A 14,233-nucleotide genomic window follows, 5' to 3' on the forward strand; every position below is an offset into this window, starting at 1 on the left:
ATCACATCCTCATGTGGCTTTTATAAACTATGATTGTCTAATTAATATTGCTACTTATAAACATCTCCTGGTTATTCAGTACCCTTTTTTTTTTTTGTAGGTATTGAAATTCAATTACAGCACATGAATTGCTCTAAGCAGGGCCCAAGCTGTGAGACAACCTGTTTGAGGGGGGGACATTTTGCATTTTCCTGGATTGGGTCTGCTGCAAAGACAACCTTAACCTTTCCTTCAGAATGCCTCACTAAGGCAGCCTGAAGAATTGCTTTGCAATGGAGTAAAGCTCCTCTGCAGCTCCAGAGTGTGGATATTCACACAGCTGTCCTGATGGGCTGTCAGTGGGGTGAGATGAAGAGGGCTGTTTGATCTGCAAGGACATAAATTGATGGCAGAGATGTTGTGTTCTATCAAGAGCCACGGCAGCAACTGGAGAGCAAGATCCTCAATGGAGCTGGCTTTAATGCAGTGAAATGCAGTTTAAACAAAGAGGGAGAATAGAGACTGGATTTCTAAGAATGCTCGCCCCACCCCAGCCGGGGCAATATTTTTAAAGAAACAGCTTAGATCAGAGATAGACACCTGTAAAAACAAAGGTTTCTGCTTGGTGTCAAGAATTTATGAAAACTGGGCCACTTGGACTAAATGTCTTAACAGTGGCTAAGCTGCCTACAGAACCTGACACATAAATTACCCAGAAAATATAGTGCCTGCATAGGTTCTTTACTGAAAAGCATGATGACACCAGCTACCACTTATTTAAACTAGTGCATTTCATTATGTCAGGGCAATTGCCACCCTGGTACATATCTTATTAGCACTTATTTATTATCAGTGTTAAGGAGGTTAACTGCGCTGTTATTTCCTCTGCTACTGGGCTTTATTGCATGTCTGAGGCATAGTGAGCTGAGTTCTCACTAAGCTCCGGCAGCAGAAGGAAATAACAGAGGCTGTGGCTTAAAAACAAATATCCTCTAAAGACTCTAGCAATCAGGCGGGGAAAAACAAAGCAAATTTCTTCTGAGGAGTATCAAGAAAGGAAACCTTGAGCACCCACTATGATGGGACCTAGATGAATAACCTACAAACGTCATTTATCTGAGAAATCAAATTTTTTTTTTTCTGTTGCAAGGTGTCTGTGAGCTTCACTTGCTTGGCAAGTTGCCAATATTCTTCAATGTCGTATTATGGGTTGATTTCTATCAGCTGCCATGGAAAGTCATTTCTCATTGCACAGACAACATTAATTAGTTGCTGCCTGGTCAGAAAAGTTACCTTGTACTAGTGCTGATCATTTCATGACCTCAAAAGCTCTTCCACTGCTGATACTCACAGGCAATTGGAACATTCACATGTTTAAAAGCTTCCCCATGGCACCCTCAAACAATTGCCAATGTGATTACAAGGGAAAGTGATATCAATAGGAGGCCACCTTTCAGAAGAAAATTGACAGAAAACAGTGATGCACTAATGTTAGCATTTTTGCATTATCCATCCACTTAACAGGAGTTCTGGTACAAGAAATCAGTATAACAATTGAGTTACCTGCACACAAGTGAAGATGCATTAAATAGACCAAAAACATTTGGAAAATAAGAAGAATGACTACAATGTTAATAAAGCAGCAAACCAACAGCTGCAATTTTCTTTGCATTTCCAAATGGTTCATGACAAGTGCTACATTTTAAATTCCTTTACATATTGTTGAAATTAGATTAAACCACGTAGATTTTTGCAAAAATACAGTTTTGAACAGATAGCACAGCCTCATCCTTTCACAAAACAAACCCCATGTTTATTACACAAAATGATGCTTTACCCTGTCACACTGAAGCAATTGAGGTGAGCAGGCTCACGTGCACACAAACCAAGCAGAAATCCCCTCCCCAGGAACAGGAGCTCCCACAATGTGTGAGAGAAGTCAAGCCTGGTGTTTCTTAAGGGAGAGAAATAACCCAGTTCTAAACAGGAAAAAGCTTTGCTGGTGTTATGAGATGGAGATCTTGCAGATTTCTGTGTTTGTGTGACCCACAAACGGGGAGGAGCCCCCTCAGTGGCTGCATGTGGCTCCTGCCTACACAGACAATTTCATTTACAGTGAGACTGGCATGCCCAAGGTGCATCTCAGCCAGCAGTTTGATACAATGACTACTTTAGCTGTTGACTTTTACCTAACACAACATTTGGGAATGTATTATTGGATTTACTACCGCACACTCAGAAAAGAGTTTTTAGCTTCACCCCTCTCAGCTCAATTCCCTCAAATACATGAAAACATATATCCATGGATACATTTTGTATGCAGGTCTGTAAAACAGTTCTTCACTTTCAACAGTGAGCACATCAAATCCTAGGAGGAATAAGAGCAGGAGCAGGTTTCTCCAGCCTGAGGGAGAGGTACCCACTGCTGGGAAAGACCCAGTGGAGGGGAGGGAGAAGGGCAGATCCAGAGGTGTCTGGGGCTCTGTGTTCCTCCACAGCAGTCCATGGATCCTCTCAGCAAAACCAGCTGAGAGAAGGGAAGGAAAGCACCCCCTCCACCTTCAGGCAGCACCCAAGCACTTTGCTGAACCATTTGACCCCGAGCTCTCTGGGTTGTTTTGCTGTAGAGCTGCCCTTGCATCAGTGGGTTCAGCCTCAGGAGCACACATTTGTCCTCCAAGAAGGTTTTTCTTCCTTTTCCTCTCTAAATTCCCTGTTGCAGTTTGCTTTCCCTTGCCTCGATACAGCTCTCAGCAGGGCTCTGCATTTGTGCCTCCTTCCTCTGCCCTTTTCCATTGGCATCTGCAGGGCTGGTGGACTCAACGTTTCATCCACAGCCAGGTGCTGAACCTGTGCTGAAGATATCACTGCTGCTTTTCTCTTTCATCTGCATAAACCAGAGGAGATAGAGATGAAAAAATATCGCACAGATCATTTGGGCAATCCCTCCAGGAGAGATAAGATTGCTTTCGATTGCAGGTTTATTGGCTCTTTAATTAATACCTATAGGATCAATTTTCAAGAATCCCCCACAGCCTCACTTGGGATGTTATTTGAAAGGCTAAAGGCAGTTCAGAATATTTTTCTTAATATTCAAATTAGTTTTTTTCCTTTTTATGTTCATTCTACTGCTCCTAATTATATTGTAGCTTCTATGGTGTGACTGAATCCTTGTTTCTCTTCTGTATACATCAATTACATTATTTTGCATTAATTTGTTACTTAGCTGCTATCCTGCTAAGCATGTAATTTTACCAGAACACCTTATGTTTACCTCTATACAGAAGTCCTTCCAGACCAATTTATTTCCCTGCAATCAGTATTTTCTGGGCCACAGATATCTTTACAAGACACCCCAAACACAAGTACATGGGGGTGCGCACAGAGTAATTGAGGCCTCAGGATATTACTGTCAAAGACTGAGGGCTGCTAGTCTGGGGAAAAACCCACAGCATTAAAACCCCAAGGAGTTAAAACAAGACCCAGTCTCTGGTTTATTTTCTCCAGGATGTGTTCCAATCAATGCAGCCCCAAACTGTGCTAGCCTGTCTTCCGGTTATATCACATTGCAGATCAAAGCTAATTTTATGGAAGCAATCAATCCCAAGTCTTTTTACTACATCATTTCTTGTTATATCCCTGCCAATTTGGAGCATGCTGTAGAAAGGTTTTGTTCTCATATATCTTAGTTTGCATTTTCCCATAGTATATTACATTTTATTTTCAGTTCAAGAGTTACATCTACCTGTGGAAATAACAGCTTTATCTTGATAAATCAGATTTTGACCATAGACAAAAGTGAAGCAGCTGAATAATGCAAAACCACTCAGGAAATAAAGAAATCTCATAAGAATATCAGACAAACACCAAGATGCTCCATGGATATGAGTATCTGTGATACCTTTGCTTTCTACAATTACTATGGAAATTGAGTTTTATAATTTTGTCTCAATGCTTGGGAAAGCAAATCTTAGCTTTCTATACATGATCATTCCCACAGGAATCTGATTAGGAGGGTTATGTTCATCTAGTTAAGAAGCAAAAAAATACCATACACTCTGTGGCAACCTGTGCCACAGACCCTTGCAGAGCAGTTGGAAGTCAATTCCTTTGACTGCACGACTGATTTTGAAGTGAACAAACCTGATAGAGACTGCTAGGTATGGCAATGGTTAACTAAAGTGTGAGCAAAATTAATGAAACATCTAATCAAATAATTTTAAAATACGAATGACATTTAAAAATCATCAGAGGTTGTATATAAACACAGTGAAAAACAAGAAAGTACATAGGAAATATACTTTTCCTGTAGTTTTGCATATTTGATTTTGTGGGAGGTTTAGCTGGGCTGCACAGAGCTGAGCAACAGTCAAGTGAGAAAACTTGTGCAGTATGAAAGGGTAAGACTGGGGTACAATAATTTGATCTACTTGGTTTGGATGAGAAGCACAAGATGAGAGATGAGGGGAAAATCCTACTGAAAGTCTGGTCAGGGAGCCACAGAGGGAGATTTCTTACCACAGGGGTGGTGGCTGCTGCCTTCACTCCGGGGAGCACAGGGATGCTCAGCAGCTTGGGTCAGATCCCTGGCATTGCAGGAGTCTTGCAATTCTCTCCCTTTGACTTTGCACCTGCCTGGGATTATTGGAGCAGGACCCACCCTGGGTGAAGACAGCTCAAACTTTTATCTAAATACAGGGCCCAGGTTTCCAGTTTTTTTTCATTTCAGGGTGCCTGTACCTCTACAAACTGGTGGGCTTCCTGGGCTGCTTGCTGCAGACAGCTGCTGTGCAGCAGCTAAAGTCCTGTTCCATGGCAAAAGCCACCCTCCAATCCCCCACCCCCAAACAATCCGGAATAGTGCAATAGAAAAACAAATTTGGAAGTAAATTGTTCTGCTGGATTCAAGGCTTTTCTTACAACAGAAGCAGCCCAGCTGTGTCCCAACCCCCAGCCTGAGGACAGTGTGATCATATTACCATTTTTCTCCTTCCCTGTTCAAAATGGACACTGGATACAGAGAATGTATCTCCCAAGCCATTATGGATACTATATGCTGTAATGGAATACTATTCCTGTAACACCTCAAAGGGGACACCAGATATCCCTTGCTTGCCATTCTTAGGTGACCATTGTTAAATAATGTATAGACAAATGGGTGGGTTACCACACAACTGGGAAAATACCTTTTTCTGTGACTTCCAGGGTTACCCCAGTGAAATGCTCATAGACTTTTTTTACTCAGGTACCTTTAGAAGAGTCTGAACTCTCCTATCTAGAAAAGAATGCACCAGTGTCCTCTGGAATAGAAGCTCCCAAACTGGGGTAATACAGTCTTTAATGGATTTGTGCCTGCATTCGAGCTGTACCCTACAATTTTGAGTCTTGCCAGCCTCACAGGAACACTCTGCATTGCCATACTGGTGATTCCAGGTCTGATTCTCATTTCCCCTTCCCCAAGCCAGATGAAGGTGCCATATCTGCTTAGAGATAAGAATCAAAACCACATTCTCAGCTCATTCAGCCTTCAAAGACCAGTGTACCCCAGTGTGAGGCCAAATTGGCAGGGGCTGTAGGAAAAGGCCTGGCAGGATGAGGAACACCCTGCTCATAACAATCCAGACTCTGCCTGTTGCTGCAGCACAAAGAACAGCCCAGGAAGACTGAAGCAGCTCTCATTTCATGCTGTGCCTTGCTCTGTGCAATCCAGGGCTGAGGAAATCATTGTTTGGGAGCCCAGCTGATAGCACACAGATTAATCACTTGGGCGTGCAAGAAAATAAATAGGTGTATAAATGCTATAGCTACGCTGTGCATTTCCCAATGCAGACTTCCCTAACTTTAATGCTGACAAGCTCCTGATTTTTTTATTTTTAATTATGAACTGAAATCCCTTTTGCTATCAGTTATAAATATAACAAACAGTCTGCTGTTTAACTTCAAATTTCATATCACTCATGCAAGTTGTAACTTTAGTCAGCTTAGTATCTCTGAAATGAAATATTTGCCGGCAGGAAAATGAAAGGTTATCTCATATTAAATAAACACATAGTGATATGACTTGTTAGTGAAAATTCCAGCCAGATGACTAGTGTTAATCTTGTAATACCATTAAACAAATCTACAGTCAGGAAGAGCTTCTCAGCCTATTCCAAACAGTAAAAATGCAGGAGAGATATTCTTGCCATTAAAGAACAGGTCTGTGGTCCTGAAGATCTGACTTCTGTTCCTGACTTTGTCACATACTGGCTGGGTGACCTTTAATCAAATAACTACCTCTCAGTGAGTCTCAATTCCTACTTTGTAAACTGGAAAAAACAAAACATTCCCTTTTTTCTAAATAGATGAGGGTTTCTTTGGTAGACAAAACATAATTGGCATGTTAAATGACACAAGGGGAGCCTCAAAGGAAGACTGAGATCTTCCAAAGTCTTATCAGAACTAACCTATAAAAATATAGGTAAGGAAATTATCACTGTTTCCATCTGGGGTGGAGGGATGTTTAGTTATGGAAGTTACTAAGCTGCTAAATGACCCTTTTCTCATTTGATGCATTCCCAAATGCAAGTGTCTCAGCCTGCCCCATCCATTCAGCTGCTGTGGTGTCTGCTTCTGCCCTGCTCTGACAGTCAGCCTTCCTTGTCCTTTCCCTGCCCTCCCCTCAGGTCCTTTCCCTCTGTCTCCTTCACTCTATTCTCAAGATTGTCAAGGCTACAAGAGGTTCACATTTGAGAACCTCTGACATACTCAAGTCATGAAAAGAGGATGTCTGCCTTCTGCAGAGAAGCAGATAATCTATCATTTTTCTTAGGACAGCAGTTTTATAAGAACTTGCTTTAACACACCTTGTCAGCTCCTGGGATCAACAAATCTGTGTGAGGGAAATTCTGTTACCAAAAATATCTTCGAAAATCTGACTGGCATCCTTTTTCTTATTTTTTTTTTTTAATTTAAGGAGGAGGAACAGAAAACCTAGCCAAACCCTTTACTTACTTGACAGACATGCTGAAGGCAAGAAAAAACCTCTCCAGAAATAAAGTTCTGTTGAAAGGCAGTACAACACCTCACAGCTACAGAGATTGGCAATAGGCAGCATGCAGGAAAACAAGCTTGTCTTGAATTCATGAACTGACAAACTGGTTTTCTTATAATAATTATGAATCATCATAAACTTTAAACTTCTAACTCATTATACATTATTAACTGCTTATGCAGCTCTTTCTTGTCTTTTGTCTCTTGGGAGAAATGGAAGGTGTTTCAGAGTTTCCTTGGAATCTCTGCCTTATGGTGGATTTCTCCAGTGCTCTTCCCAGGAGCATCTGGTTACCATCTCAAACAGGGCAATTCCTCTAATTTAGAAGAGTGTTAACAATTCTGTTAATATGTCTATGCTGAAGAAAAAAAAAAAAAACAACTGTGTCCAAATAGCAACTGCACACACTGATAAGGAAGTTTTTATAGCAGAAATATGCTTTCATATCTATTATTCTATTCTGAGCTTTTGAGGGCAGGGCAAACCATGGCTTTGTTATTGTCTTGAAATAGGAAATATAATATTTACTAAGCAAAGGTAAGCCTTCCTGGGACTACATACTGTTAGTCATCAAACCTCACCCTTTTTCCAGAGAAGCAATGCCACAGAACAGTTCAGGTTCTGTTTTAGTGACAGCAAGGCACAGTCAGGGTCAGGAGGCCTCCCAGGCCCTCAGCAACATCCATGGCCTAAGCACCACCTAAGTCAGGAAAGGGTACAAGCACAAGTAAACAAAAGCTATTATTTTTACTACAAGTGAATGTATTTTCTTTAGAGGGTAACTACTTATAAGCTGAAGGTTAGAGAATAACTGCTTATAAGCTGAAGTTAGAGTCTGTAATTTTTGCATTTTAAAAAAACTTGTCACAACAGGTATGCTCACAAAAAAAAATTTCCTGCCAGTGAAGTCAAGCAAATAAAGAAATATTTTCCAGTAATTTCAGAGAGGACAGGCTAGTCCTGAGACCCAGATGTTACGTAAGTTTAAGCATCTAACTCCGAAAGGGTTGAAATTCAAGTGAGGTTCCTAAAATACAGAGGCACCCACTGGAAAGGGCTCACAGATCTAGAGAGATATGTTCCTGATGAGAGAAACCAGTCAGGTTCTTTCACTACCAATATTGCCTTGTCATGTTTTGATAACATTAATTGTGCTTGGTGCAAACCTGGTTGGAAGTCTCATGTAGGATTTTGAAAGAAATTCTTCAGCTCATTTTCTTTGGACCCTGATTGAAAGAATACAATTCTTGCAAACTGCCTACTTAAAAAAAGTTATAAAACCTAATTACAAGTGTTTATCCTGTTCTGTTAAAATGAGCAGCAGCATAAAGTGCTCAACCTACCAACCAAACAACAAAATAAAACCCCACAAAATCTCTCTAGTTCCTGAAGGCCATTTTGCAAAGTAGCACATGAAAATGTAAATAATTGTATGGGGTAGAGAATACAAAATTTTAAATTACAATTGGGGCAGTGTTGACTGGGCCAATGGCATGAACACAGCCACCTACCTACAAGGATCAAGGAATGAAAACGTGTTTTAAAGGCCCCATAGCAGGTAATTTCTATTACATCAAGATGAAGATCAATCTCTTTCATATTGCATCCATTATCAAATAGTCCATAACAGCAAAAAGATTAGCATCAAGAAAGTGCTACTTGTTTAAAAGTGTTAACACAATTAGTCAAACACTTTTATTTCAAACCTGTAAGTATTTATCTGAATCTAAATCTATCCCTGGGACAAGGTAGCTCCAATGGTGAGCAGTGACACGTGAAAGCCAGGTAAAACAGGGAGGAAATGAGGCTCCTTTATCTCATTATCAGTGTGTGCTTCAGCTGTATCCTGTCACAGCCTTACCCACCTGTACCAACACTTCTGTAAGTGATTCCTAAAAGTCCTCATGTGCTATGGCTCTCTGTTCCTTTTAAATGCAGATGTGAACTAATGGAAGGGCTGCACATTTCTGAACCAAACTCAGGGAACATATTACTTGCCTATTCAGTCGTTTGAATGCTTTTATTCTTTTTCTTAACATCCTTTATTTTGTTGTGTGTATTTTTTTTTTTAATTTAAACAACATGGGTTTTTTTCTACATTCTGTAAAAAGAGGAAGGGGGAAAAGAGCTAATTATATCTGAACTGAAGTGTAACCATGGCCCTATTAAATAGGTAGCAGTTATGGGCTATTGATCGCAGTTCACAGGAAAAGCTTGTCATGTAGTGTCAAGAGGTTAATGTAATTACAAGAGTGGGCAGCAGGATCAGCTGTGTCCTCCAATAGGCGAATAACTAAAAGCTGCTTTAGAGACACATAATGTTGTCAAAGCATAAATAATTCATCCCAGCATTCGAGAAGAAATTACTGCTCTGTTCCAGCGTATTATTCAGCCATTAAAATCCTGCCCTTGTAAAGTCTTTTGATGTAGTCATATTTTCAGTTCTAAGAGCAGTTTTGGAGCATTCAGCTTTTATTAAGCCTTATATTGTGCAGTTTTCAAAGTAGTAAAAAGGATATGAAATAGACTTACAATTTGTTTAATAACTGCATTGCGATTCAGATAAGAGGGAGAGAGCTGTGTGGATTTATGGAGTGCCTGTGCAGCACGAAGAGGAAGCTGTGGTGTGATGTGCTGGAATTTTTAACTCCCCTAAGCTGGGCAGAATTAAAGGGGCTTCAGCTATTTACCAGCATCGGTAGCTGCAGCAGTGTTCCAGAATTTGGTGACCCATTTCTCAAGAGCCAGCTACGTAGGAGCCATGAGGAGGATCCGTGTGCCAGGCTCTTCTTGATTCCAGCTCTTTGCTTGTCCTTATTAAAGTCATGGCAATTTGATGTTGAATGGCTTCCAGTCTGCATCTGCATTCTGAACTTCTCGTTGGATTTGAGTTGTCCACGTTTACTGTCAGGGGTATGGTGCTGATCTGTGCTCCATTACAGGACTATCCTAAGTAGAGGCTTCTCCATCAGGTTCTGGGCAGCCCCCAAGCACAGGGGTAGGAACAACAGGAGAGACTGAGGAAGGACAGGGTGTCAGAGGGCTCGTGCTCTCCTCAACTCTCCTGTCCTCATACAAAGTTAGTCTGATGCCTGGATAGCTCTGGTGTGCAGGCAAACCCCCCAGAGTGCCCTTCACTAATAATTCCCAAATGAAATTCCTAGTTAAAATTTGCAAGTAAAACACCTTTGGGGTCTCAGTCCATCTATTCACAAACTTAGGGTTGCAGTGAGCATGCATGTAAAGGAAAAAAAATGTCAACTCTGAATATATAATTCTGATCTCTCTGATTATTTTTTATTTTCATGTTCAAAAGGAAATGCGATTCTTGTTTGAGAACAGACTAAACATCTAAGAGCTTTAAGGAAAAGGGATGTGGCTTGGCAGAGAATACAGGCCATCATTTCAAGCTGACCAAAAGGAAAGTTTCCCTTTCCACACCCTCAACCTAGCTCTCCCCACCATAATTATTTATCCTGCTCTCCTGCTAGCTACTCTTCCTATTTTTCCCCTGCCCACAAAAGTGTCTAGAGCTGGAAAGCCACAGCTGGAGACATGAGCCTTACCCTCCCCTCTGCTAACAGCACCTCGGCAAGAATGCTGCCAATATCACAAAGTCTGCAGTGAGCTCTCAGAAAATGATGGCTGTGCACTGTTCACTTCTCATCAAACACAACAGCAGCCTGTGTTTGGTATAAAATCACAGAAAACAATCACAGGATGAAGTATTGCAGCTCTCAGACACTACAGGGATCGGCAGCAATCTGACCAAGAAAGGAATTGAAAATCTAGTTCCAAAGTCAGTACAGGAGCAAAGGGAAAATAAAAGAGAAACTAAAGGTAATGCCGAGAGGACCACAACTTCTGAGTAAGAGTAAAAGCTGAGAAACAGTTTCAGGGGAGAGGCTCACCAGAAAAGGGAAAAATACAAAGAAAACACCAAGAGGACAAAAAAAACTCTCTCTGTTATCTTTTGCCTTATGGAAACCCTTAAAACACCACTATTCTGGCATGGCAGTTACTACTCTGGCTTATTTTCAACACATAAAAACCAAGTGAATTCCTGCCAAAAAATTATATTCTAATTTTAAATCTACTTTTGAACAGAACATCCCCAAACAGGAGATATTTTGTCAATGCCACCTTAAGAGACCACATTCCTATGACAAAGGGGAGCTCGCTTTTATCCGTTCATTTTTTTCCAACAACAGAAAAGGAAACAACTTTTCAGGAAAAATACTCAGAGCAAGCAAGTTAGTCCTCCCCAGTCCTCCTCATCTTTGAGCCTTGTATATACTGCTTTTCTGTGCCTGTTTCCTGTGCAGTCGTGTGCAGATGTGTGCTGGGCTCTGAGGGGAGTTTGTCTTGGCTTTATGTGGATCTGTGTGGTGTTGACAGTGGGATTTTGATGTTCCTTGCACCGTTTCAGTCAGAGCCTGAGGAACAGAGCCAAGTTTATTCCTAAGGGAAGTTGAATTTAGTATCTTAAATTCAGCATACATGAGTAAGATAATCAGGAATGTGTCAATATTCTGCATACACAGGTTGCAACACCACATAGTTAATTAGGAGGCTAAGCTTGAAACTGCCAAACCAAGCCTGAATAGCAACCTAAAAGCAGATTTCTGATGGTTCAATAGTTACAAGGCATGGGAAAAAACCCCACAAAATATGCAAAATAGGAGCTTCACACTGTTTTTCTGTCCCTTAGGGTTTGTGTGGCCTGTGGCACCTCTGAAATCTCAGCAGTGGTGCACAGGGACAGCCAAAGGCCAATCCTACATTGACTCCATCAGGAAGAGACTTGGTCCAGCCAAGAACTGCACTTTTTGTCATTCCTGCCATTAAATCTCATCATCCCCCATCACTTGGCTTGGTTTACACTTTCCAGTAGTGTTGATATTCCTGGACTTTATCCTCTGATAAGCCAGGATCAGCAACAGCCTCCCATGCACACCAGACAGTGAAAATGAGATGTGTGCTCCTGTGTCTGTGAGCAGGAGCTCAGCTGTCTGCCGTGGCCGTGTGAAACACAGCATTCATTGCTGGAGCTTGGACACAAACCCAAACTCTTCTTAGGAAACAAGCCAAAAGCTGAAGTTTTCACCTGGCTTGGATTTGAAAATTTTGCAGTTCAGCAGTTTTGAATAGTAGCTGTGAAAAAACACCAACTACTAAGATTAGACAAAGGCTTGTTTGGGAGGTTTTGGACAATTTTTCCAGACAGCAAGTTCCACATTTCTAGTTCCTAAAGCAGCCTGACCCCCTCTCCTCCCCCAGGGAAGAGCTGGCTGAGCCCAGTTCTTGTGCTGTTAAGAGATTCACTGGGTAACTGAATAAAATAACACACAGGTTACAATCTTTCTTTTGAAGACAATGATAAAACTCCCAGTGGGCCTGGGATTTCACTTGAAGATTACAACTGCTGTGAATCAATCCTCCACCAACTTTAGAAGAGTTGGGCCAATTAACACCAGCCAAGGGCTCAGTCCTTTCATTCTACCCAAAAGGCAATAATACCCATTATTGTTTTCCCAAGCCAGGAATCTGTCATTCTTTTTCATCACAATTTCCCCTCTATCTCCCACTTTTTCTCATTTCCCTGTTCTGACACTTGACTTGCGGAGCCCTCTGAACCCTTAAAAATATTTGTTCTCTAAAAAACAACAGAAAGAGAAATGTTTGGATTTTTGCATTGTCAGGAATCTGTTTTACTTGTGTCCAATTAAAACAAATATAAAAAATAATCTCCTCATCTTCAGTGAGGAAGGAGCTGGGGCTTTTAAAAATATACAAATCAAGTGAAATAACAGCACAGACTGCCAGCCCCAGATCAGATGTGCATAGAGGGACATATGCAATGCATTACAAACATACAGTCCTCGGGCCACACCCAGGGATGCCTTGGGTCCATTGTCTGTGTTCTGTACTCTTTAACATGCAACAAACTTTATGTTCTTAGATTATCTTTTCTTTTGACACTTAATAAACATAGTTATTTGATTTTAATTCATCAGAGAATAGTGAATACCATTAATTTGTGTCTCCATTTTTCACTGTGACAACTGTAAAAATTAGCAAATTCTCCACTTTGAAAATGTTTGAAACATGTTTTTTTCCACGTTTTTGTGCTAGATGTTTTCCCTCTGCCTTCTTTCTCCTCTTTCTTGGCCTCCCTTTTGTTTCTCAGCCTGGCTGTAGCTCTGCCCCAGCTGCCTCCTACTTTCAGACCAACTTTTCATGGCCTGGAGACCAGACTGAAGCAGAGACAACCTCCTCACTCATCAGGGCTGCTCAGATTTATACCTGCTTACAATGCTGGGACCAAACTAGAGTGCTGTAAGACAAACTGCACTAACTCTGTGCTATTTCATGCCAGGAAAACTCCAGCTGACTTCTTAAGCCATCTTTAATGCTGCTTTGCACTCCTAAAAATCCAGGCCTTAGTATATAAATAGGGTTTTTCGGTTTTGCGTGTTTTTCTTTCGAATTACAGTTTCTCACTGAGAAAGTTTGATTGATTCAGGCAACATAAAGAAAAAAATTCTGTGCAACTCAGTTGATCAGTCACACACTGAATTTCAAATAGCAGTGAATCAAAGAGGACAGTTCATGAGCTGAATGCTTGGCTGTGCTCTTCAGCAAATCCATTAAAACAATACCATTTAGTTTACAAAATGATACATAAACAAAAAGAGCAGCACCATCGATATCAGATATCATCTACAAATGAGCACACAGCTGAAAAGCAGCTGCTTTAACTGGGTTCCACTTGAACCAAAACCCCAGGACACAACACTGATGCCAAAGAGGAGAGAAAAAGCTGCAAAGGGAAAGAAATGAAGCAAGGCAGCTCCAGTCCCACCAGTCTGATACTGCCTGTGGTAAATACTGCACTGCAAGTCACTGCATCTACAGGCTGAACACAGTTCTTGCAGCTACCTATGGGAGAGGCACAGGGGATTTTCTGCACAGATTCAGACTTTACAATGAACACAATTTGTTCACAACTAAGACCTTCAGTTGCTCAGTTTAAGATTCCATATGCTGCTCCTGCTGGTAATGAGATATTAAAGATTATGAGATAAACCAACATGGCATTCTGATTCAAAAAGGTAAGCTTATAAGTCCATGGAAATCCTTTTTTAATACAGGCAGAAAGGGCTTAGCATTAGTACAAGTTTGTTCAACAATCAATAAAATTAGACCCAATAAGGAAAA

General features: G+C 41.0%; 1 long non-coding RNA gene across 2 annotated transcripts; it reads right to left on the bottom strand.

The window, feature by feature from the left end:
* Positions 1-955: 955 nt before the first annotated feature.
* On the bottom strand, positions 956-8,787 carry LOC148183589 (uncharacterized). 2 transcript variants are annotated; one of them, XR_015773462.1, is made up of 3 exons: positions 8,719-8,787; positions 7,594-7,712; positions 956-2,866 (listed from the first exon to the last, which is right to left on the bottom strand). It is a non-coding gene; the product is annotated as an uncharacterized LOC148183589 (long non-coding RNA). The 2 variants fall into 2 exon arrangements; XR_015773461.1 differs by having other exon boundaries at positions 8,524-8,778.
* Between the last annotated feature and the right edge of the window lie 5,446 nt (positions 8,788-14,233).

Source organism: Pseudopodoces humilis, chromosome 11 (genome assembly GCF_049639895.1).
Source record: "Pseudopodoces humilis isolate 2021_Gansu_Grassland_sample_001 chromosome 11, ASM4963989v1, whole genome shotgun sequence".
NCBI classification, from domain to species: domain Eukaryota; kingdom Metazoa; phylum Chordata; class Aves; order Passeriformes; family Paridae; genus Pseudopodoces; species Pseudopodoces humilis.